Raw genomic sequence first — 26,613 nt, forward strand, 5'->3', positions numbered from 1 at the left:
CTCTTCCAGCACCAGTGACTTCGTTTCCAGCCACGGATTTGTACCCAAGTCCCAGGTGCTGGCGAGAGGGCAGCAGGTCACCCCATGGGCCACTGGGGAAGCCCCCACATGCCCAGGGATGCTGGGGTCAGGCTCTGGGAGCAGCAGCATCCCCCTGATGAGCTCCATCCATATTCCATAGGAACACCATCATACAGCCCCCCGGAATGGAACGACTTTGGGTGGTACCATGGCGAGGCAGCGACCGTCTGGACCCTGGGCATCCTGCTGCACGAGATGGTCTGCGGGGAGCACCCTTTCAGGAGGGGCAGGAACATCAGATGGGGCCAGCTCCCGCTGCCACAACGGCTCTCCCAAGGTGAATCCTCATCTCTGGGCACAGGGGGAACACCAGTGTTGGGAGACAGCAGAGGGCTCGTGAGCATCCCGCTCTGGCAGCTGCTGAGGAGGTGGCACATGTCCTGCTCTGCTGCTCTCCTCCAAAACAAAAAAATTAATGGGAAAGTTTAGGCCCAGCTCTGATCACATCCAGCGTGGCCTGGGCACGGGAATAGTGGGACAAAGCAGACAGGAGCCTTCTCCAACTGACCAGTGGTTTGTGGTTTCTCTCCCCAGATTGCCAGCTTCTGATCAGGTGGTGTTTATCCCTGAACTCCTTGGACAGGCCCTCATTAGAAGACCTGTTCCATGATCCCTGGATGCAGGATATTCATCAGCCCTAGAAGAAGGGAGAGAGCCACAGGCACAGTGATGCAGGGACCTGGTAAGTTACAGCTCCACACATGCCCTGGCAATCAGCAGCAAAGAAACCCAGACTTTTTTGTCCTGCCTGTGTCACTGCACTGGGCTCATCAAATGGGAACACACAGCCCTTGTGCTGGAGCTGAGCTGCTCTGCCCAGCACTGGTGGGCACCATCTGAGCTGGTTTTGCTTGTCCTGATTCACTGACAGCCGGGCCCTGGGCAGAACCCTGACAGCCTGGTGTCACCCCAGGGAAGAAGGAGCCCCTGGAGAAGCTGGACCAGGTGGGGCTGCTGCTGCTGCTGGAGACATGGAGGAAAACAGCAAGGATGACATCCTCTTCCTCCACCTGGCCAGCGGCAGCTGGCGATGATGGACTTTGATTCTGGCACCTTCTTCAAAGCCAGGCTCCACAGTGAATTTTCAGGTCAGTCCAGTCCCAGGGGGATGCTCCCAGATTTGTGCATTGGCCGGGAACCAAAGGTTTCCCCTTTGCTGGGGCAGATGCAACTGATTCCTCAGTGGCTGCCCAGCTGGTTTTTGGCAGGGCTGGGGACATGGGCTGGGGTGGTTACGAAATGGGAGTGGGATCCTGGCCCTGCCAACAGCCCCCACCACCCACCGTGCCCCGGGCTGGGGCTGGGGCAGCCAGCCCGACACAAACAAACCCCCATGGCAGGAGCACAGGTGGGACTCCAGAACCTGAGCACGGCTGCTTTGCTGTGCAGGCAAGGAAGGGCTTGGCCTGCTCCACTCCCCTGCTTTGCTTTGGGATCACCGTGATTTTGGGGGACAGTGCAGGGGGAAAGGGAGCAAGCATGGGCTTCCCTCACCCATGGGTGGGTTTTTCCCCAGAATGTAGGGGTTGGGCCTTGCTCAAGTTTCTGACAGAGATAAGATTTTTTACCATTTTTCTGGTTTCCCCTTTTTGTCTGTAATCTATTTTCATTAATTTGTTGTTTGTTTTTCTAAAGGAAGCGTTCTAGGTGGGGTCCAGTCTGGATCGGGAAGTGCTTGGGACCAGCTGTGGCGTGGATGGGCCGTGCCCTTGGAGAAGACTGAGGACATCGTTTGGGACCAGCTTTTCTTCTGGCAGCGGATGGTGTGAGGTGGGTCCTCATCTCCTTGGCATGGGTGGGACAAGAGCTTTTGGGAGATGGCAGCGGGCACAGGAGCATCCCGCTCTGGGCAGCTGCTGAGGGGCTGGATCTGCCGTGGCTGGCTGCAGGCTGGGCACATGTCCTGCCCTCCTGCTCTGCTCCCAAAGGCAGCAGTGATGGGCAGCTTTGGGCCCAGCTCTGAGCACGGCCAGCATGGCCTGGGCACCGCGGCTGGCTGGGACAAGGGGACAGGAGCCTTCAGCTGACGGGCGGTTTCTGCTTTCTCTCCTTGCAGCCGGGCTCTGCGGATGCTGAGGCTGCTCTGGGCTCTGCCAGGGCTCTGCTGGGCTCAGCACCGCGCCGGGATCAGCCAAAGAAGAAACGGTGTGACCTGCAGCAGAGACTGGAGCATTTTGGCAATGCAGCTCAAGTCTGCAGAGTGTCCACCTCCAAGGGAAAACATGACACCCCCCAAAAATTAAACTTGTTCAATAACTTCCATAAATTCCCTAAATCTTTTCAAAACCCTACCTAATTCCAGAAACATCTCACCAAATCTCCACAAAATCCAATAAAAATCCCACAAAAGTCTTCAAGTCTCCACAAAATCCCACAAAATCCAAGAAAAATCCCACAAAATTGCAGAAATCTTCCCAAAACCCCACGAAATTTTAGAAACATCCCACAAAATCCCTAGAAATTTCGATAAAATTCCAGAAAAATCCTACAAAATTCTTCATGTCTCCTCAAAATCCCTCAAAATTCCACAAAAATTGCACAAAATTATTGAAACTTATGCAAAATCCCACAAAACTCAAAAAAATCGCACAAAATTGAAAAAACAAAAACAAAAATCCCTAAATCTTCCCAAAACCTTACCAAATCTCGGAACCATCTCACAAAATCTCTTGAATATCCTAGAAAAATCAAGAAAAATCCCCAAAAATTCCAGAAACATCCCACAAAATTGCAGAGATCTTCTCAAAATGCCACCAAATTCCAGTGTCATCCCAAAAAATCCCCACAAATTTCCACAAAATCTTAACAAAATACCTCAAAATTCTTCATGTCTCCTCAAATTCCTCAAAATTTAACAAAACTCCCACAAAATCTTTTCAATATCCTACAAAATTCAAGAAAAAACCCACCAAACTGCAGAAAAAATCCCACACAATTCCCTAAATGTTCTGAAAACCTCACCAAATTCCAGAAACATCCCACAAAATCGCCACAAATTTCCAAAAATCTAAGAAAAATCCCACAAAATTTTTCAAGTCTCCAGAAAATCCTTCAAGATTCCAGAAAAATCCCACAAAATTATTTAAACTTTTGCAAAATCCCACAAAAGTGCAAAAAAATCCTACAAAATTGCAAAGAAATAAAAAAAATCCCTAAATCTTCCCAAAACACTACCAAATTCCTGAAACATGGCACAAAATCTCTTGAATATCCTAGAGAAATCTAAGAAAAATACCACATAATTCCACAAAATCCAACAAAATTGTAGAAATCTTCTCAAAATACCACCAAATTCCAGAAACATATCACAACATCTCCACAAAATACCACAAAATCTAAGAAAATACCTCAAAATTCTTCATGTCTCCTCAAAATGCCAAAAAATTCCACCAAACTCCCACAAAATCTCCTCAATATCCTACAAAATTAAAGAAAAATCCCAGAAATTTGTGGTAAAATCTGACACAACTCCCTAAATGTTCTGGAAACCCCACCAAATTCCAGAAACATCCCAACAAATCGCCACAAATTTCCACAAAATCTAAGAAAAATCCCACCAAATTTTCCAAGTCTCCTCAAAATCCCTCAAGATTCCAGAAAAAAATCCCACAAAAATATTTAAACTTTTGCAAAATCCCACAAATTGCAAAAAAATCCCATGAAATTGAGAGAAACTAATAAAAGGCCTAAATCTTCCAAAAACCCTACCAAATTCCAGAAACATCTCACAAAATCTCCTGAATATCCCACAAAAATCAAGAAAAATGCCACAAAATTCCCAAAAAATCCCACATAGGTGCAAAAAATTTAAAAAAATCCCACAAAATCTTCCCAAAATCCTACCAAATTCCAGAAACATCCCAGAACATGTTCACAAAATTAAAAAAAAATCTAAGAAAAATACCTCATAATTCATCAAATCTCTACAAAATCCCACAAAGTTCCAGAAAAGTCCCACAAAATTTCCCTAAATCTTCTCAAAAGCCCACCAAATTCCAGAAACATCCCACAAAATCCCCACAAATTCCCACAGAATATAAGAAAATACCCCCTAATTCTTCATGTTTCCTAAAAATCCCTCAAAATTCCAGAAAACTCCCACAAAATCTTCTCAATATCCTACAAAATACTAGACAAATCCCACAAAATTGCAGAAATCTTCTCAAAACCCTACCAAATTCCAGAAAAATCTCACAAAATCTCCTCAGCATCCCACAAAAATCAAGAAAAATCCCACAAAATTCTTTCCATTTTCTCAAAATTCCAGAAAATTCCAGCGAAATCACACAAAACCTTCACAGAATTCCACAAAATCTAAGAAAAATCCCTCACCAAATTCTTCTTGTCTCCTCCAAAGCCCTCAAAATTCCAAAAATATTTCACAACATCTCCTCAATATCCCACAAAAATCAAGATCCCACAAAAATCCAGAAAAAAATACCACAAAATTGCCTAAATATTTTCAAAACCCCATGAAATTCCAGAAGCAGTACACAAAATTCCAGAAGCATCCCACAAAATTGCAGAAATCTTCTCAAAACCCCAACAAATTCCAGAAACATCTCACAAAATCTTTACATATTTCCACACAATTTAGGAACAATACCACAAAATTCTTCAAGTCTCCTCCAAATCCCTCAATATTTCCAAAAAACATCCCACAGAATTCCAGAAAAATCCCTTAAAGTTCCACAAAACTCCACCAAATTCCAGAAACATCCCACAAAATCCTTTCAAATTACTACAGCATCTAAGAAAAATACCATCATTATATCATCCATGTCCCACAAAATTCCAGAAAAATCCCTCAAAATTCCACAAACATCCCACACAATTCCCTAAATCTTCTCAAAACCCCACCAAATTCCAGAAACATCCCACAAAATCTCCTCCAATTTGCACACAATTAAAAAAAAAATCTTTCAAAATTGTTCAAGTCTCATCAAAATCCCTCAAAATTCCAGAAACATGCCACAAAATTCCAGAAAAATCCCACAAATTTCCAGAAACATAGCAACAAACTCTCTAAATCTTCTCAAAATCCTCCCAAATTCCAGAAACATCTTATAAAATCTTTACAAATTACCACACAATCTAAGAAAAATACCTCAAAATTTTTCATGTCTCCACAAAGTCCTTCAAAATTCCAGAAACATGCCACAAATTTCCACAAAAATTGCACAAAATTCCAGAAAAATCCCTCAAAATTCCACAAACATCCACAAAATTCCACAAACACCCCACACATTTCCCTAAATCTTCTCAAAACCTCACCAAATTCCAAAAACATCCCACAAAATCTTCTCCAATTTGCAGACAATCTCAGAAAAATACCTCAAAATTCTTCAAGTCTTGTCAAAATCCCTCAATATTCCAAATAACATCCCACAAAATTCCAGAAAAATCCACAATATTCCACAAATAAACCAACAAATCCTCTAAATCATCTCAAAACCCTACCAAATTCCTGAAACATTCCACAAAATCTTGAAAAATTTCCACACAATCTAGGAAAAACTACTCAAAATTCTTCAAGTCTTCTAAAAATCTCACCAAATCCCAGAAAATTCCACAACATTCCAAAAAAATTGCACAAAATTCTAGAAAAATCCCTCAAAATTCCACAAAAATCCCACGAAATTCCAGAAACGGTCCACAAAATACCAGAAGCATCCCACAAAATATCAGAAATCTTCTCAAAACCCCACCAAATTCCACCAACATCCCACAAAATCTTTATATATTTCCACACAATTTAGGAACAATACCTCAAAATTCTTCAAGTTTCATCTATATCCCACAAAATTCCAGAAAAATACCACAAAATTCCACAAACATCCCACCAAATACTCTAAATCTTCTCAAAACCCCACCAAATTCCAGAAATTTCCCACAAAATCTCCTTTAATTTCCACACGATCTAGGAAAAATCCCTCAAAATTCTTCAACTCTCCTCAATATCCCAGAAAATTCCATAAAAATCCACAAAATTCAAGAAAAAAATCCCTCAAAATTCCCTACATCTTCTCAAAACCCTACCAAATTCCAGAAACATCCCACAAAAATCCCTTCCAATTTCCACAAAATTTAAGAAAAACTTTTCAAAATTCTTCAAGTCTCGTCAAAATCCCACAAAATTCCAGAAACAGCCCATAAAATGCCACAAACATCCCACAAAATTGCAGAAATCTTCTCAAAACCCCACCAAATTCCAAAAACATTCCACAAAATCTTTACAAATTTCCACACAATCTAAGAAAAATCCCACCAAATTCTCCATGTCTCCTCAATATCCCAGAAGATTCCACAAAAATCCACAAAATTCAAGAAAAAAATCCCTCAAAATTCCCTAAATAATCTCAAAACCCCACCAAATTCCAGAAACATCCTACAAAATCTTTACAAATTACCACACAATCTAGGAAAAATCCCTCAAAACTCTTCATGTCTCCTCCAAATCCCTCAATATTCCAAAAAAAATCCCACAACATTCAAGGAAAAATCGCAGAAAGTTCCACAAACATCCCAACAAATACTCTAAATCTTCTCAAAACCCTACCAAATTCCAGAAACATGCCACAAAATCTTTACAAATTACCACACAATCTAAAAAAACCTCCTCAAAATTCTTGAAATCTCCTCAAAATCCCACCAAATTCCAGAAAATTCCACCACATTCCAAAAAAATTGCACAAAATTCCACAAAAATCCCTCAAAATTCCACAAAAGTCTACAAAATTCTGCAAACATCCCAGAAAATTGCAGAAATCTTCTCAAAACCCCAACAAATTCCAGAAACATCCCACACAATCTTTACAAATTACCACACAATCTCAGAAAAATACCTCCAAATTCTTCAAGTCTCCTCAAAGTGCTTCAAAATTTCGGAAATATCCCACAAAATCTCCTCCAATTTGCACACAATCTCAGAAAAATACTTCAAAATTCTTCAAGTCTCCTCCAAATCCCTCAATTTTTCCAAAAAACATCCCAAAAAATTCCAGAAAAATCCCTTAAAATTCCACAAAACTCCACCAAATTCCAGAAACATCCCACAAAATCTTTACAAATTACTACAGCATCTAAGAAAAATACCTCAAAATTCTTCAAGTCTTTTCAATATCCCACAAAATTCCACAAACATCCCAGCAAATCCTCTAAATCTTCTCAAAACCCTACCAAATTCCAGAAACATCCCACAAAATCTTTACAAATTACCACGCAACCTAAGAAAAATACCTCAAAATTCTTCAAGTCTCCTCAAAGTCTTTCCAAATTCTAGAAAAGTGCCACAAAATTTCACAAAACTCCCACTGAGTTCCACAAACATCCCACCCAATTCCCTAAATCTTCTCAAAACCCCACCAAATTCCAGAAACATCCCACAAAATCTTTACAAATTTCCACGCAATCTAGGAAAAATCCCTCAAAATTCTTCAAGTGTCATCCATACTCCACAAAATTCCAGAAAAATCCCTCAAAATTCCACAAACATCCCACACAATTCCCCAAATCTTCTCAAAACCCCACCAAATTCCAAAAACATCCCACAAAATCTTTATATATTTCCACACAATCTAGGAAAAATACCTCAAAATTCTTCAACTCTCCTCAATATCCCAGAAAATTCCACAAAAATCCACAAAATTCCACAAACATCGCAACAAACTTCCTAAATCTTCTCAAAACCCTACCAAATTCCAGAAACATCCTACAAAATCTTTACAAATTTCCACACAATCTAAGAAAAATACCTCCAAATTCTTCAAGTCTCCTCAAAATCCCAGAAAATTCCACAAAAATCCACAACATTCAAGGAAAAAACCCTCAAAATCCCCTAAATCTTCTCAAATCCCTACCAAATTCCAGAAACTTCCCACAAAATCTTTACAAATTGCCACACTATCTGAGTAAAATACATCAAAATTCTTCAAGTCTCCTCAAAATCTTACCATATTCCAGAAAAGTCCACAACATTCCAAAAAAATTGAATAAAATTCCAGAAAAATCCCTCAAAATTCCACAAAAATCCCACAAAATTCCAAAAACATCATTAGAAACATCACACAAAATTGCAGAAATCTTCCCAAAACCCCACCAAATTCCAGAAACATCCCACAAAATCTTTACAAATTGCCACAAAATCTAGGAAAATCTAGGAAAAAATTCATCCCAACAAATCCTCTAAATCTTCTCAAAACCCTACCAAATTCCAGAAACATCCCACAAAATCTTTACAAATTACCACAAAATCTAGGAAAAACTCCTCAAAATTCATCAAGTCTCCTCAAAATCTCACCAAAATCCAGAAAATTCCACAACATTAAAAAAAAAAATTGCACAAAATCGCACAAAAATCCCTCAAAATTCCACAAAAGTCTACAAAATTCCGCAAACAACCCAGAAAATTGCAGAAATCTTCTCAAAACCCCAACAAATTCCAGAAACATCCCACACAATCTTTACAAATTACCACACAATCTCAGAAAAATACCTCAAAATTCTTCAAGTCTCCTCCAAATCCCTCAATATTTCCAAAAAACATCCCACAAAATTCCAGAAAAATCCCTTGAAGTTCCACAAAACTCCACCAAATTCCAGAAACATCCCACAAAATCTTTACAAATTACTACAGCATCTAAGAAAAATACCTCAAAATTCTTCAAGTCTTTTCAATATCCCACAAAATTCCACAAACATCCCAGCAAATCCTCTAAATCTTATCAAAACCCTACCAAATTCCAGAAACATCCCACAAAATCTTTACAAATTACCACGCAATCTAAGAAAAATACCTCAAAATTCTTCAAGTCTCCTCAAAGTCTTTCAAAATTCTAGAAAAGTGCCACAAAATTTCACAAAACTCCCACTGAGTTCCACAAACATCCCACCCAATTCCCTAAATCTTCTCAAAACCCCACCAAATTCCAGAAACATCCCACAAAATCTTTACAAATTTCCACGCAATCTAGGAAAAATCCCTCAAAATTCTTCAAGTGTCATCCATACTCCACAAAATTCCAGAAAAATCCCTCACAATTCCACAAACATCCCACACAATTCCCCAAATCTTCTCAAAACCCCACCAAATTCCAAAAACATCCCACAAAATCTTTACAAATTTCCACACAATCTAAGAAAAATCCCACCAAATTCTCCATGTCTCCTCAATATCCCAGAAGATTCCACAAAAATCCACAAAATTCAAGAAAAAAATCCCTCAAAATTCCCTAAATAATCTCAAAACCCTATCAAATTCCAGAAACATCCTACAAAATCTTTACAAATTGCCACACAATCTAAGAAAAATCCCTCCAAATTCTTCATGTCTCCTCAAAGTGCTTCAAAATTTCGGAAATATCCCACAAAATCTCCTCCAATTTGCACACAATCTCAGAAAAATACTTCAAAATTCTTCAAGGCTCCTCCAAATCCCTCAATTTTTCCAAAAAACATCCCACAAAATTCCAGAAAAATCCCTTAAAATTCCACAAAACTCCACCAAATTCCAGAAACATCCCACAAAATCTTTACAAATTACTACAGCATCTAAGAAAAATACCTCAAAATTCTTCAAGTCTTTTCAATATCCCACAAAATTCCACAAACATCCCAGCAAATCCTCTAAATCTTATCAAAACCCTACCAAATTCCAGAAACATCCCACAAAATCTTTACAAATTACCACGCAACCTAAGAAAAATACCTCAAAATTCTTCAAGTCTCCTCAAAGTCTTTCCAAATTCTAGAAAAGTGCCACAAAATTTCACAAAACTCCCACTGAGTTCCACAAACATCCCACCCAATTCCCTAAATCTTCTCAAAACCCCACCAAATTCCAGAAACATCCCACAAAATCTTTACAAATTTCCACGCAATCTAGGAAAAATCCCTCAAAATTCTTCAAGTGTCATCCATACTCCACAAAATTCCAGAAAAATCCCTCACAATTCCACAAACATCCCACACAATTCCACAAATCTTCTCAAAACCCCACCAAATTCCAAAATCATCCCACAAAATCTTTACAAATTTCCACACAATCTAAGAAAAATCCCACCAAATTCTCCATGTCTCCTCAATATCCCAGAAGATTCCACAAAAATCCACAAAATTCCACAAACATCGCAACAAACTTCCTAAATCTTCTCAAAACCCTACCAAATTCCAGAAACATCCTACAAAATCTTTACAAATTTCCACACAATCTAAGAAAAATACCTCCAAATTCTTCAAGTCTCCTCAAAATCCCAGAAAATTCCACAAAAATCCACAACATTCAAGGAAAAAACCCTCAAAATCCCCTAAATCTTCTCAAATCCCTACCAAATTCCAGAAACTTCCCACAAAATCTTTACAAATTGCCACACTATCTGAGTAAAATACATCAAAATTCTTCAAGTCTCCTCAAAATCTTACCATATTCCAGAAAAGTCCACAACATTCCAAAAAAATTGAATAAAATTCCAGAAAAATCCCTCAAAATTCCACAAAAATCCCACAAAATTCCAAAAACATCATTAGAAACATCACACAAAATTGCAGAAATCTTCCCAAAACCCCACCAAATTCCAGAAACATCCCACAAAATCTTTACAAATTGCCACAAAATCTAGGAAAATCTAGGAAAAAATTCATCCCAACAAATCCTCTAAATCTTCTCAAAACCCTACCAAATTCCAGAAACATCCCACAAAATCTTTACAAATTACCACAAAATCTAGGAAAAACTCCTCAAAATTCATCAAGTCTCCTCAAAATCTCACCAAAATCCAGAAAATTCCACAACATTAAAAAAAAAAATTGCACAAAATCGCACAAAAATCCCTCAAAATTCCACAAAAGTCTACAAAATTCCGCAAACAACCCAGAAAATTGCAGAAATCTTCTCAAAACCCCAACAAATTCCAGAAACATCCCACACAATCTTTACAAATTACCACACAATCTCAGAAAAATACCTCAAAATTCTTCAAGTCTCCTCCAAATCCCTCAATATTTCCAAAAAACATCCCACAAAATTCCAGAAAAATCCCTTGAAGTTCCACAAAACTCCACCAAATTCCAGAAACATCCCACAAAATCTTTACAAATTACTACAGCATCTAAGAAAAATACCTCAAAATTCTTCAAGTCTTTTCAATATCCCACAAAATTCCACAAACATCCCAGCAAATCCTCTAAATCTTATCAAAACCCTACCAAATTCCAGAAACATCCCACAAAATCTTTACAAATTACCACGCAACCTAAGAAAAATACCTCAAAATTCTTCAAGTCTCCTCAAAGTCTTTCAAAATTCTAGAAAAGTGCCACAAAATTTCACAAAACTCCCACTGAGTTCCACAAACATCCCACCCAATTCCCTAAATCTTCTCAAAACCCCACCAAATTCCAGAAACATCCCACAAAATCTTTACAAATTTCCACGCAATCTAGGAAAAATCCCTCAAAATTCTTCAAGTGTCATCCATACTCCACAAAATTCCAGAAAAATCCCTCACAATTCCACAAACATCCCACACAATTCCCCAAATCTTCTCAAAACCCCACCAAATTCCAAAAACATCCCACAAAATCTTTACAAATTTCCACACAATCTAAGAAAAATCCCACCAAATTCTCCATGTCTCCTCAATATCCCAGAAGATTCCACAAAAATCCACAAAATTCAAGAAAAAAATCCCTCAAAATTCCCTAAATAATCTCAAAACCCTATCAAATTCCAGAAACATCCTACAAAATCTTTACAAATTGCCACACAATCTAAGAAAAATCCCTCCAAATTCTTCATGTCTCCTCAAAGTGCTTCAAAATTTCGGAAATATCCCACAAAATCTCCTCCAATTTGCACACAATCTCAGAAAAATACTTCAAAATTCTTCAAGGCTCCTCCAAATCCCTCAATTTTTCCAAAAAACATCCCACAAAATTCCAGAAAAATCCCTTAAAATTCCACAAAACTCCACCAAATTCCAGAAACATCCCACAAAATCTTTACAAATTACTACAGCATCTAAGAAAAATACCTCAAAATTCTTCAAGTCTTTTCAATATCCCACAAAATTCCACAAACATCCCAGCAAATCCTCTAAATCTTATCAAAACCCTACCAAATTCCAGAAACATCCCACAAAATCTTTACAAATTACCACGCAACCTAAGAAAAATACCTCAAAATTCTTCAAGTCTCCTCAAAGTCTTTCCAAATTCTAGAAAAGTGCCACAAAATTTCACAAAACTCCCACTGAGTTCCACAAACATCCCACCCAATTCCCTAAATCTTCTCAAAACCCCACCAAATTCCAGAAACATCCCACAAAATCTTTACAAATTTCCACGCAATCTAGGAAAAATCCCTCAAAATTCTTCAAGTGTCATCCATACTCCACAAAATTCCAGAAAAATCCCTCACAATTCCACAAACATCCCACACAATTCCACAAATCTTCTCAAAACCCCACCAAATTCCAAAATCATCCCACAAAATCTTTACAAATTTCCACACAATCTAAGAAAAATCCCACCAAATTCTCCATGTCTCCTCAATATCCCAGAAGATTCCACAAAAATCCACAAAATTCCACAAACATCGCAACAAACTTCCTAAATCTTCTCAAAACCCTACCAAATTCCAGAAACATCCTACAAAATCTTTACAAATTTCCACACAATCTAAGAAAAATACCTCCAAATTCTTCAAGTCTCCTCAAAATCCCAGAAAATTCCACAAAAATCCACAACATTCAAGGAAAAAACCCTCAAAATCCCCTAAATCTTCTCAAATCCCTACCAAATTCCAGAAACTTCCCACAAAATCTTTACAAATTGCCACACTATCTGAGTAAAATACATCAAAATTCTTCAAGTCTCCTCAAAATCTTACCATATTCCAGAAAAGTCCACAACATTCCAAAAAAATTGAATAAAATTCCAGAAAAATCCCTCAAAATTCCACAAAAATCCCACAAAATTCCAAAAACATCATTAGAAACATCACACAAAATTGCAGAAATCTTCCCAAAACCCCACCAAATTCCAGAAACATCCCACAAAATCTTTACAAATTGCCACAAAATCTAGGAAAATCTAGGAAAAAATTCATCCCAACAAATCCTCTAAATCTTCTCAAAACCCTACCAAATTCCAGAAACATCCCACAAAATCTTTACAAATTACCACAAAATCTAGGAAAAACTCCTCAAAATTCATCAAGTCTCCTCAAAATCTCACCAAAATCCAGAAAATTCCACAACATTAAAAAAAAAAATTGCACAAAATCGCACAAAAATCCCTCAAAATTCCACAAAAGTCTACAAAATTCCGCAAACAACCCAGAAAATTGCAGAAATCTTCTCAAAACCCCAACAAATTCCAGAAACATCCCACACAATCTTTACAAATTACCACACAATCTCAGAAAAATACCTCAAAATTCTTCAAGTCTCCTCCAAATCCCTCAATATTTCCAAAAAACATCCCACAAAATTCCAGAAAAATCCCTTAAAGTTCCACAAAACTCCACCAAATTCCAGAAACATCCCACAAAATCTTTACAAATTACTACAGCATCTAAGAAAAATACCTCAAAATTCTTCAAGTCTTTTCAATATCCCACAAAATTCCACAAACATCCCAGCAAATCCTCTAAATCTTATCAAAACCCTACCAAATTCCAGAAACATCCCACAAAATCTTTACAAATTACCACGCAATCTAAGAAAAATACCTCAAAATTCTTCAAGTCTCCTCAAAGTCTTTCAAAATTCTAGAAAAGTGCCACAAAATTTCACAAAACTCCCACTGAGTTCCACAAACATCCCACCCAATTCCCTAAATCTTCTCAAAACCCCACCAAATTCCAGAAACATCCCACAAAATCTTTACAAATTTCCACGCAATCTAGGAAAAATCCCTCAAAATTCTTCAAGTGTCATCCATACTCCACAAAATTCCAGAAAAATCCCTCACAATTCCACAAACATCCCACACAATTCCCCAAATCTTCTCAAAACCCCACCAAATTCCAAAAACATCCCACAAAATCTTTACAAATTTCCACACAATCTAAGAAAAATCCCACCAAATTCTCCATGTCTCCTCAATATCCCAGAAGATTCCACAAAAATCCACAAAATTCAAGAAAAAAATCCCTCAAAATTCCCTAAATAATCTCAAAACCCTATCAAATTCCAGAAACATCCTACAAAATCTTTACAAATTGCCACACAATCTAAGAAAAATCCCTCCAAATTCTTCATGTCTCCTCAAAGTGCTTCAAAATTTCGGAAATATCCCACAAAATCTCCTCCAATTTGCACACAATCTCAGAAAAATACTTCAAAATTCTTCAAGGCTCCTCCAAATCCCTCAATTTTTCCAAAAAACATCCCACAAAATTCCAGAAAAATCCCTTAAAATTCCACAAAACTCCACCAAATTCCAGAAACATCCCACAAAATCTTTACAAATTACTACAGCATCTAAGAAAAATACCTCAAAATTCTTCAAGTCTTTTCAATATCCCACAAAATTCCACAAACATCCCAGCAAATCCTCTAAATCTTATCAAAACCCTACCAAATTCCAGAAACATCCCACAAAATCTTTACAAATTACCACGCAACCTAAGAAAAATACCTCAAAATTCTTCAAGTCTCCTCAAAGTCTTTCCAAATTCTAGAAAAGTGCCACAAAATTTCACAAAACTCCCACTGAGTTCCACAAACATCCCACCCAATTCCCTAAATCTTCTCAAAACCCCACCAAATTCCAGAAACATCCCACAAAATCTTTACAAATTTCCACGCAATCTAGGAAAAATCCCTCAAAATTCTTCAAGTGTCATCCATACTCCACAAAATTCCAGAAAAATCCCTCACAATTCCACAAACATCCCACACAATTCCACAAATCTTCTCAAAACCCCACCAAATTCCAAAATCATCCCACAAAATCTTTACAAATTTCCACACAATCTAAGAAAAATCCCACCAAATTCTCCATGTCTCCTCAATATCCCAGAAGATTCCACAAAAATCCACAAAATTCCACAAACATCGCAACAAACTTCCTAAATCTTCTCAAAACCCTACCAAATTCCAGAAACATCCTACAAAATCTTTACAAATTTCCACACAATCTAAGAAAAATACCTCCAAATTCTTCAAGTCTCCTCAAAATCCCAGAAAATTCCACAAAAATCCACAACATTCAAGGAAAAAACCCTCAAAATCCCCTAAATCTTCTCAAATCCCTACCAAATTCCAGAAACTTCCCACAAAATCTTTACAAATTGCCACACTATCTGAGTAAAATACATCAAAATTCTTCAAGTCTCCTCAAAATCTTACCATATTCCAGAAAAGTCCACAACATTCCAAAAAAATTGAATAAAATTCCAGAAAAATCCCTCAAAATTCCACAAAAATCCCACAAAATTCCAAAAACATCATTAGAAACATCACACAAAATTGCAGAAATCTTCCCAAAACCCCACCAAATTCCAGAAACATCCCACAAAATCTTTACAAATTGCCACAAAATCTAGGAAAATCTAGGAAAAAATTCATCCCAACAAATCCTCTAAATCTTCTCAAAACCCTACCAAATTCCAGAAACATCCCACAAAATCTTTACAAATTACCACAAAATCTAGGAAAAACTCCTCAAAATTCATCAAGTCTCCTCAAAATCTCACCAAAATCCAGAAAATTCCACAACATTAAAAAAAAAAATTGCACAAAATCGCACAAAAATCCCTCAAAATTCCACAAAAGTCTACAAAATTCCGCAAACAACCCAGAAAATTGCAGAAATCTTCTCAAAACCCCAACAAATTCCAGAAACATCCCACACAATCTTTACAAATTACCACACAATCTCAGAAAAATACCTCAAAATTCTTCAAGTCTCCTCCAAATCCCTCAATATTTCCAAAAAACATCCCACAAAATTCCAGAAAAATCCCTTGAAGTTCCACAAAACTCCACAAAATTCCACAAACATCCCAGCAAATCCTCTAAATCTTATCAAAACCCTACCAAATTCCAGAAACATCCCACAAAATCTTTACAAATTACCATGCAATCTAAGAAAAATACCTCAAAATTCTTCAAGTCTCCTCAAAGTCTTTCCAAATTCTAGAAAAGTGCCACAAAATTTCACAAAACTCCCACTGAGTTCCACAAACATCCCACCCAATTCCCTAAATCTTCTCAAAACCCCACCAAATTCCAGAAACATCCCACAAAATCTTTACAAATTTCCACGCAATCTAGGAAAAATCCCTCAAAATTCTTCAAGTGTCATCCATACTCCACAAAATTCCAGAAAAATCCCTCACAATTCCACAAACATCCCACACAATTCCCCAAATCTTCTCAAAACCCCACCAAATTCCAAAATCATCCCACAAAATCTTTACAAATTTCCACACAATCTAAGAAAAATCCCACCAAATTCTCCATGTCTCCTCAATATCCCAGAAGATTCCACAAAAATCCACAAAATTCCACAAACATCGCAACAAACTTCCTAAATCTTCTCAAAACCCTACCAAATTCCAGAAACATCCTACAAAATCTTTACAAATTTCCACACAATCTAAGAAAAATACCTCCAAATTCTTCAAGTCTCCTCAAAATCCCAGAAAATTCCACAAAAATCCACAACATTCAAGGAAAAAACCCTCAAAATCCCCTAAATCTTCTCAAATCCCTACCAAATTCCAGAAACTTCCCACAAAATCTTTACAAATTGCCACACTATCTGAGTAAAATACATCAAAATTCTTCAAGTCTCCTCAAAATCTTACCATATTCCAGAAAAGTCCACAACATTCCAAAAAAATTGAATAAAATTCCAGAAAAATCCCTCAAAATTCCACAAAAATCCCACAAAATTCCAAAAACATCATTAGAAACATCACACAAAATTGCAGAAATCTTCCCAAAACCCCACCAAATTCCAGAAACATCCCACAAAATCTTTACAAATTGCCACAAAATCTAGGAAAATCTAGGAAAAAATTCATCCCAACAAATCCTCTAAATCTTCTCAAAACCCTACCAAATTCCAGAAACATCCCACAAAATCTTTACAAATTACCACAAAATCTAGGAAAAACTCCTCAAAATTCATCAAGTCTCCTCAAAATCTCACCAAAATCCAGAAAATTCCACAACATTAAAAAAAAAAATTGGACAAAATCGCACAAAAATCCCTCAAAATTCCACAAAAGTCTACAAAATTCCGCAAACAACCCAGAAAATTGCAGAAATCTTCTCAAAACCCCAACAAATTCCAGAAACATCCCACACAATCTTTACAAATTACCACACAATCTCAGAAAAATACCTCAAAATTCTTCAAGTCTCCTCCAAATCCCTCAATATTTCCAAAAAACATCCCACAAAATTCCAGAAAAATCCCTTAAAGTTCCACAAAACTCCACCAAATTCCAGAAACATCCCACAAAATCTTTACAAATTACTACAGCATCTAAGAAAAATACCTCAAAATTCTTCAAGTCTTTTCAATATCCCACAAAATTCCACAAACATCCCAGCAAATCCTCTAAATCTTATCAAAACCCTACCAAATTCCAGAAACATCCCACAAAATCTTTACAAATTACCATGCAATCTAAGAAAAATACCTCAAAATTCTTCAAGTCTCCTCAAAGTCTTTCCAAATTCTAGAAAAGTGCCACAAAATTTCACAAAACTCCCACTGAGTTCCACAAACATCCCACCCAATTCCCTAAATCTTCTCAAAACCCCACCAAATTCCAGAAACATCCCACAAAATCTTTACAAATTTCCACGCAATCTAGGAAAAATCCCTCAAAATTCTTCAAGTGTCATCCATACTCCACAAAATTCCAGAAAAATCCCTCACAATTCCACAAACATCCCACACAATTCCCCAAATCTTCTCAAAACCCCACCAAATTCCACCAACATCCCACAAAATCTTTATATATTTCCACACAATCTAGGAAAAATACCTCAAAATTCTTCAACTCTCCTCAATATCCCAGAAAATTCCACAAAAATCCACAAAATTCCACAAACATCCCAGCAAATCCTCTAAATCTTATCAAAACCCTACCAAATTCCAGAAACATCCTACAAAATCTTTACAAATTTCCACACAATCTAAGAAAAATACCTCCAAATTCTTCAAGTCTCCTCAAAATCCCAGAAAATTCCACAAAAATCCACAACATTCAAGGAAAAAACCCTCAAAATCCCCTAAATCTTCTCAAATCCCTACCAAATTCCAGAAACTTCCCACAAAATCTTTACAAATTGCCACACTATCTGAGTAAAATACATCAAAATTCTTCAAGTCTCCTCAAAATCTTACCATATTCCAGAAAAGTCCACAACATTCCAAAAAAATTGAATAAAATTCCAGAAAAATCCCTCAAAATTCCACAAAAATCCCACAAAATTCCAAAAACATCATTAGAAACATCACACAAAATTGCAGAAATCTTCCCAAAACCCCACCAAATTCCAGAAACATCCCACAAAATCTTTACAAATTGCCACAAAATCTAGGAAAATCTAGGAAAAAATTCATCCCAACAAATCCTCTAAATCTTCTCAAAACCCTACCAAATTCCAGAAACATCCCACAAAATCTTTACAAATTACCACAAAATCTAGGAAAAACTCCTCAAAATTCATCAAGTCTCCTCAAAATCTCACCAAAATCCAGAAAATTCCACAACATTAAAAAAAAAAATTGCACAAAATCGCACAAAAATCCCTCAAAATTCCACAAAAGTCTACAAAATTCCGCAAACAACCCAGAAAATTGCAGAAATCTTCTCAAAACCCCAACAAATTCCAGAAACATCCCACACAATCTTTACAAATTACCACACAATCTCAGAAAAATACCTCAAAATTCTTCAAGTCTCCTCCAAATCCCTCAATATTTCCAAAAAACATCCCACAAAATTCCAGAAAAATCCCTTGAAGTTCCACAAAACTCCACCAAATTCCAGAAACATCCCACAAAATCTTTACAAATTACTACAGCATCTAAGAAAAATACCTCAAAATTCTTCAAGTCTTTTCAATATCCCACAAAATTCCACAAACATCCCAGCAAATCCTCTAAATCTTATCAAAACCCTACCAAATTCCAGAAACATCCCACAAAATCTTTACAAATTACCATGCAATCTAAGAAAAATACCTCAAAATTCTTCAAGTCTCCTCAAAGTCTTTCCAAATTCTAGAAAAGTGCCACAAAATTTCACAAAACTCCCACTGAGTTCCACAAACATCCCACCCAATTCCCTAAATCTTCTCAAAACCCCACCAAATTCCAGAAACATCCCACAAAATCTTTACAAATTTCCACGCAATCTAGGAAAAATCCCTCAAAATTCTTCAAGTGTCATCCATACTCCACAAAATTCCAGAAAAATCCCTCACAATTCCACAAACATCCCACACAATTCCCCAAATCTTCTCAAAACCCCACCAAATTCCAAAATCATCCCACAAAATCTTTACAAATTTCCACACAATCTAAGAAAAATCCCACCAAATTCTCCATGTCTCCTCAATATCCCAGAAGATTCCACAAAAATCCACAAAATTCCACAAACATCGCAACAAACTTCCTAAATCTTCTCAAAACCCTACCAAATTCCAGAAACATCCTACAAAATCTTTACAAATTTCCACACAATCTAAGAAAAATACCTCCAAATTCTTCAAGTCTCCTCAAAATCCCAGAAAATTCCACAAAAATCCACAACATTCAAGGAAAAAACCCTCAAAATCCCCTAAATCTTCTCAAATCCCTACCAAATTCCAGAAACTTCCCACAAAATCTTTACAAATTGCCACACTATCTGAGTAAAATACATCAAAATTCTTCAAGTCTCCTCAAAATCTTACCATATTCCAGAAAAGTCCACAACATTCCAAAAAAATTGAATAAAATTCCAGAAAAATCCCTCAAAATTCCACAAAAATCCCACAAAATTCCAAAAACATCATTAGAAACATCACACAAAATTGCAGAAATCTTCCCAAAACCCCACCAAATTCCAGAAACATCCCACAAAATCTTTACAAATTGCCACAAAATCTAGGAAAATCTAGGAAAAAATTCATCCCAACAAATCCTCTAAATCTTCTCAAAACCCTACCAAATTCCAGAAACATCCCACAAAATCTTTACAAATTACCACAAAATCTAGGAAAAACTCCTCAAAATTCATCAAGTCTCCTCAAAATCTCACCAAAATCCAGAAAATTCCACAACATTAAAAAAAAAAATTGCACAAAATCGCACAAAAATCCCTCAAAATTCCACAAAAGTCTACAAAATTCCGCAAACAACCCAGAAAATTGCAGAAATCTTCTCAAAACCCCAACAAATTCCAGAAACATCCCACACAATCTTTACAAATTACCACACAATCTCAGAAAAATACCTCAAAATTCTTCAAGTCTCCTCCAAATCCCTCAATATTTCCAAAAAACATCCCACAAAATTCCAGAAAAATCCCTTAAAGTTCCACAAAACTCCACCAAATTCCAGAAACATCCCACAAAATCTTTACAAATTACTACAGCATCTAAGAAAAATACCTCAAAATTCTTCAAGTCTTTTCAATATCCCACAAAATTCCACAAACATCCCAGCAAATCCTCTAAATCTTATCAAAACCCTACCAAATTCCAGAAACATCCCACAAAATCTTTACAAATTACCATGCAATCTAAGAAAAATACCTCAAAATTCTTCAAGTCTCCTCAAAGTCTTTCAAAATTCTAGAAAAGTGCCACAAAATTTCACAAAACTCCCACTGAGTTCCACAAACATCCCACCCAATTCCCTAAATCTTCTCAAAACCCCACCAAATTCCAGAAACATCCCACAAAATCTTTACAAATTTCCACGCAATCTAGGAAAAATCCCTCAAAATTCTTCAAGTGTCATCCATACTCCACAAAATTCCAGAAAAATCCCTCACAATTCCACAAACATCCCACACAATTCCCCAAATCTTCTCAAAACCCCACCAAATTCCAAAAACATCCCACAAAATCTTTACAAATTTCCACACAATCTAAGAAAAATCCCACCAAATTCTCCATGTCTCCTCAATATCCCAGAAGATTCCACAAAAATCCACAAAATTCAAGAAAAAAATCCCTCAAAATTCCCTAAATAATCTCAAAACCCTATCAAATTCCAGAAACATCCTACAAAATCTTTACAAATTGCCACACAATCTAAGAAAAATCCCTCCAAATTCTTCATGTCTCCTCAAAGTGCTTCAAAATTTCGGAAATATCCCACAAAATCTCCTCCAATTTGCACACAATCTCAGAAAAATACTTCAAAATTCTTCAAGGCTCCCCCAAATCCCTCAATTTTTCCAAAAAACATCCCACAAAATTCCAGAAAAATCCCTTAAAGTTCCACAAAACTCCACCAAATTCCAGAAACATCCCACAAAATCTTTACAAATTACTACAGCATCTAAGAAAAATACCTCAAAATTCTTCAAGTCTTTTCAATATCCCACAAAATTCCACAAACATCCCAGCAAATCCTCTAAATCTTATCAAAACCCTACCAAATTCCAGAAACATCCCACAAAATCTTTACAAATTACCATGCAATCTAAGAAAAATACCTCAAAATTCTTCAAGTCTCCTCAAAGTCTTTCAAAATTCTAGAAAAGTGCCACAAAATTTCACAAAACTCCCACTGAGTTCCACAAACATCCCACCCAATTCCCTAAATCTTCTCAAAACCCCACCAAATTCCAGAAACATCCCACAAAATCTTTACAAATTTCCACGCAATCTAGGAAAAATCCCTCAAAATTCTTCAAGTGTCATCCATACTCCACAAAATTCCAGAAAAATCCCTCACAATTCCACAAACATCCCACACAATTCCCCAAATCTTCTCAAAACCCCACCAAATTCCACCAACATCCCACAAAATCTTTATATATTTCCACACAATCTAGGAAAAATACCTCAAAATTCTTCAACTCTCCTCAATATCCCAGAAAATTCCACAAAAATCCACAAAATTCCACAAACATCGCAACAAACTTCCTAAATCTTCTCAAAACCCTACCAAATTCCAGAAACATCCTACAAAATCTTTACAAATTTCCACACAATCTAAGAAAAATACCTCCAAATTCTTCAAGTCTCCTCAAAATCCCAGAAAATTCCACAAAAATCCACAACATTCAAGGAAAAAACCCTCAAAATCCCCTAAATCTTCTCAAATCCCTACCAAATTCCAGAAACTTCCCACAAAATCTTTACAAATTGCCACACTATCTGAGTAAAATACATCAAAATTCTTCAAGTCTCCTCAAAATCTTACCATATTCCAGAAAAGTCCACAACATTCCAAAAAAATTGAATAAAATTCCAGAAAAATCCCTCAAAATTCCACAAAAATCCCACAAAATTCCAAAAACATCATTAGAAACATCACACAAAATTGCAGAAATCTTCCCAAAACTCCACCAAATTCCAGAAACATCCCACAAAATCTTTACAAATTACCATGCAATCTAAGAAAAATACCTCAAAATTCTTCAAGTCTCCTCAAAGTCTTTCAAAATTCTAGAAAAGTGCCACAAAATTTCACAAAACTCCCACTGAGTTCCACAAACATCCCACCCAATTCCCTAAATCTTCTCAAAACCCCACCAAATTCCAGAAACATCCCACAAAATCTTTACAAATTTCCACGCAATCTAGGAAAAATCCCTCAAAATTCTTCAAGTGTCATCCATACTCCACAAAATTCCAGAAAAATCCCTCACAATTCCACAAACATCCCACACAATTCCACAAATCTTCTCAAAACCCCACCAAATTCCAAAATCATCCCACAAAATCTTTACAAATTTCCACACAATCTAAGAAAAATTCCACCAAATTCTCCATGTCTCCTCAATATCCCAGAAGATTCCACAAAAATCCACAAAATTCAAGAAAAAAATCCCTCAAAATTCCCTAAATAATCTCAAAACCCTACCAAATTCCAGAAACATCCTACAAAATCTTTACAAATTGCCACACAATCTAAGAAAAATCCCTCCAAATTCTTCATGTCTCCTCAAAGTGCTTCAAAATTTCGGAAATATCCCACAAAATCTCCTCCAATTTGCACACAATCTCAGAAAAATACTTCAAAATTCTTCAAGGCTCCTCCAAATCCCTCAATTTTTCCAAAAAACATCCCACAAAATTCCAGAAAAATCCCTTAAAATTCCACAAAACTCCACCAAATTCCAGAAACTTCCCACAAAATCTTTACAAATTACTACAGCATCTAAGAAAAATACCTCAAAATTCTTCAAGTCTTTTCAATATCCCACAAAATTCCACAAACATCCCAGCAAATCCTCTAAATCTTATCAAAACCCTACCAAATTCCAGAAACATCCCACAAAATCTTTACAAATTACCACGCAACCTAAGAAAAATACCTCAAAATTCTTCATGTCTCCTCAAAGTCTTTCAAAATTCCGGAAACATCCCACAAAATTTCACAAAACTCCCACTGAGTTCCACAAACATCCCACCCAATTCCCTAAATCTTCTCAAAACCCCACCAAATTCCAGAAACATCCCACAAAATCTTTACAAATTTCCACGCAATCTAGGAAAAATCCCTCAAAATTCTTCAAGTGTCATCCATACTCCACAAAATTCCAGAAAAATCCCTCAAAATTCCACAAAAATCCCACAAAATTCCAAAAACATCATTAGAAACATCACACAAAATTGCAGAAATCTTCCCAAAACCCCACCAAATTCCAGAAACATCCCACAAAATCTTTACAAATTGCCACAAAATCTAGGAAAATCTAGGAAAAAATTCATCCCAACAAATCCTCTAAATCTTCTCAAAACCCTACCAAATTCCAGAAACATCCCACAAAATCTTTACAAATTACCACAAAATCTAGGAAAAACTCCTCAAAATTCATCAAGTCTCCTCAAAATCTCACCAAAATCCAGAAAATTCCACAACATTAAAAAAAAAAATTGCACAAAATCGCACAAAAATCCCTCAAAATTCCACAAAAGTCTACAAAATTCCGCAAACAACCCAGAAAATTGCAGAAATCTTCTCAAAACCCCAACAAATTCCAGAAACATCCCACACAATCTTTACAAATTACCACACAATCTCAGAAAAATACCTCAAAATTCTTCAAGTCTCCTCCAAATCCCTCAATATTTCCAAAAAACATCCCACAAAATTCCAGAAAAATCCCTTAAAGTTCCACAAAACTCCACCAAATTCCAGAAACATCCCACAAAATCTTTACAAATTACCATGCAATCTAAGAAAAATACCTCAAAATTCTTCAAGTCTCCTCAAAGTCTTTCAAAATTCTAGAAAAGTGCCACAAAATTTCACAAAACTCCCACTGAGTTCCACAAACATCCCACCCAATTCCCTAAATCTTCTCAAAACCCCACCAAATTCCAAAAACATCCCACAAAATCTTTACAAATTTCCACACAATCTAAGAAAAATCCCACCAAATTCTCCATGTCTCCTCAATATCCCAGAAGATTCCACAAAAATCCACAAAATTCAAGAAAAAAATCCCTCAAAATTCCCTAAATAATCTCAAAACCCTATCAAATTCCAGAAACATCCTACAAAATCTTTACAAATTGCCACACAATCTAAGAAAAATCCCTCCAAATTCTTCATGTCTCCTCAAAGTGCTTCAAAATTTCGGAAATATCCCACAAAATCTCCTCCAATTTGCACACAATCTCAGAAAAATACTTCAAAATTCTTCAAGGCTCCTCCAAATCCCTCAATTTTTCCAAAAAACATCCCACAAAATTCCAGAAAAATCCCTTAAAATTCCACAAAACTCCACCAAATTCCAGAAACATCCCACAAAATCTTTACAAATTACTACAGCATCTAAGAAAAATACCTCAAAATTCTTCAAGTCTTTTCAATATCCCACAAAATTCCACAAACATCCCAGCAAATCCTCTAAATCTTATCAAAACCCTACCAAATTCCAGAAACATCCCACAAAATCTTTACAAATTACCACGCAACCTAAGAAAAATACCTCAATTCTTCAAGTCTCCTCAAAGTCTTTCAAAATTCTAGAAAAGTGCCACAAAATTTCACAAAACTCCCACTGAGTTCCACAAACATCCCACCCAATTCCCTAAATCTTCTTAAAACCCCACCAAATTCCAGAAACATCCCACAAAATCTTTACAAATTTCCACGCAATCTAGGAAAAATCCCTCAAAATTCTTCAAGTGTCATCCATACTCCACAAAATTCCAGAAAAATCCCTCACAATTCCACAAACATCCCACACAATTCCCCAAATCTTCTCAAAACCCCACCAAATTCCACCAACATCCCACAAAATCTTTATATATTTCCACACAATCTAGGAAAAATACCTCAAAATTCTTCAACTCTCCTCAATATCCCAGAAAATTCCACAAAAATCCACAAAATTCCACAAACATCCCAGCAAATCCTCTAAATCTTATCAAAACCCTACCAAATTCCAGAAACATCCTACAAAATCTTTACAAATTTCCACACAATCTAAGAAAAATACCTCCAAATTCTTCAAGTCTCCTCAAAATCCCAGAAAATTCCACAAAAATCCACAACATTCAAGGAAAAAACCCTCAAAATCCCCTAAATCTTCTCAAATCCCTACCAAATTCCAGAAACTTCCCACAAAATCTTTACAAATTGCCACACTATCTGAGTAAAATACATCAAAATTCTTCAAGTCTCCTCAAAATCTTACCATATTCCAGAAAAGTCCACAACATTCCAAAAAAATTGAATAAAATTCCAGAAAAATCCCTCAAAATTCCACAAAAATCCCACAAAATTCCAAAAACATCATTAGAAACATCACACAAAATTGCAGAAATCTTCCCAAAACCCCACCAAATTCCAGAAACATCCCACAAAATCTTTACAAATTGCCACAAAATCTAGGAAAATCTAGGAAAAAATTCATCCCAACAAATCCTCTAAATCTTCTCAAAACCCTACCAAATTCCAGAAACATCCCACAAAATCTTTACAAATTACCACAAAATCTAGGAAAAACTCCTCAAAATTCATCAAGTCTCCTCAAAATCTCACCAAAATCCAGAAAATTCCACAACATTAAAAAAAAAAATTGCACAAAATCGCACAAAAATCCCTCAAAATTCCACAAAAGTCTACAAAATTCCGCAAACAACCCAGAAAATTGCAGAAATCTTCTCAAAACCCCAACAAATTCCAGAAACATCCCACACAATCTTTACAAATTACCACACAATCTCAGAAAAATACTTCAAAATTCTTCAAGGCTCCTCCAAATCCCTCAATTTTTCCAAAAAACATCCCACAAAATTCCAGAAAAATCCCTTAAAATTCCACAAAACTCCACCAAATTCCAGAAACTTCCCACAAAATCTTTACAAATTACTACAGCAT

General features: G+C 36.5%; 1 pseudogene; it reads right to left on the bottom strand.

Annotated features, from left to right (window-relative positions):
- Window positions 1-26,613, bottom strand: part of LOC131586379 (uncharacterized) — a 712,054-nt pseudogene that overhangs the window by 416,966 nt on the left and 268,475 nt on the right.

Source organism: Poecile atricapillus, chromosome 19 (assembly GCF_030490865.1).
Source record: "Poecile atricapillus isolate bPoeAtr1 chromosome 19, bPoeAtr1.hap1, whole genome shotgun sequence".
Lineage (NCBI taxonomy): Eukaryota > Metazoa > Chordata > Aves > Passeriformes > Paridae > Poecile > Poecile atricapillus.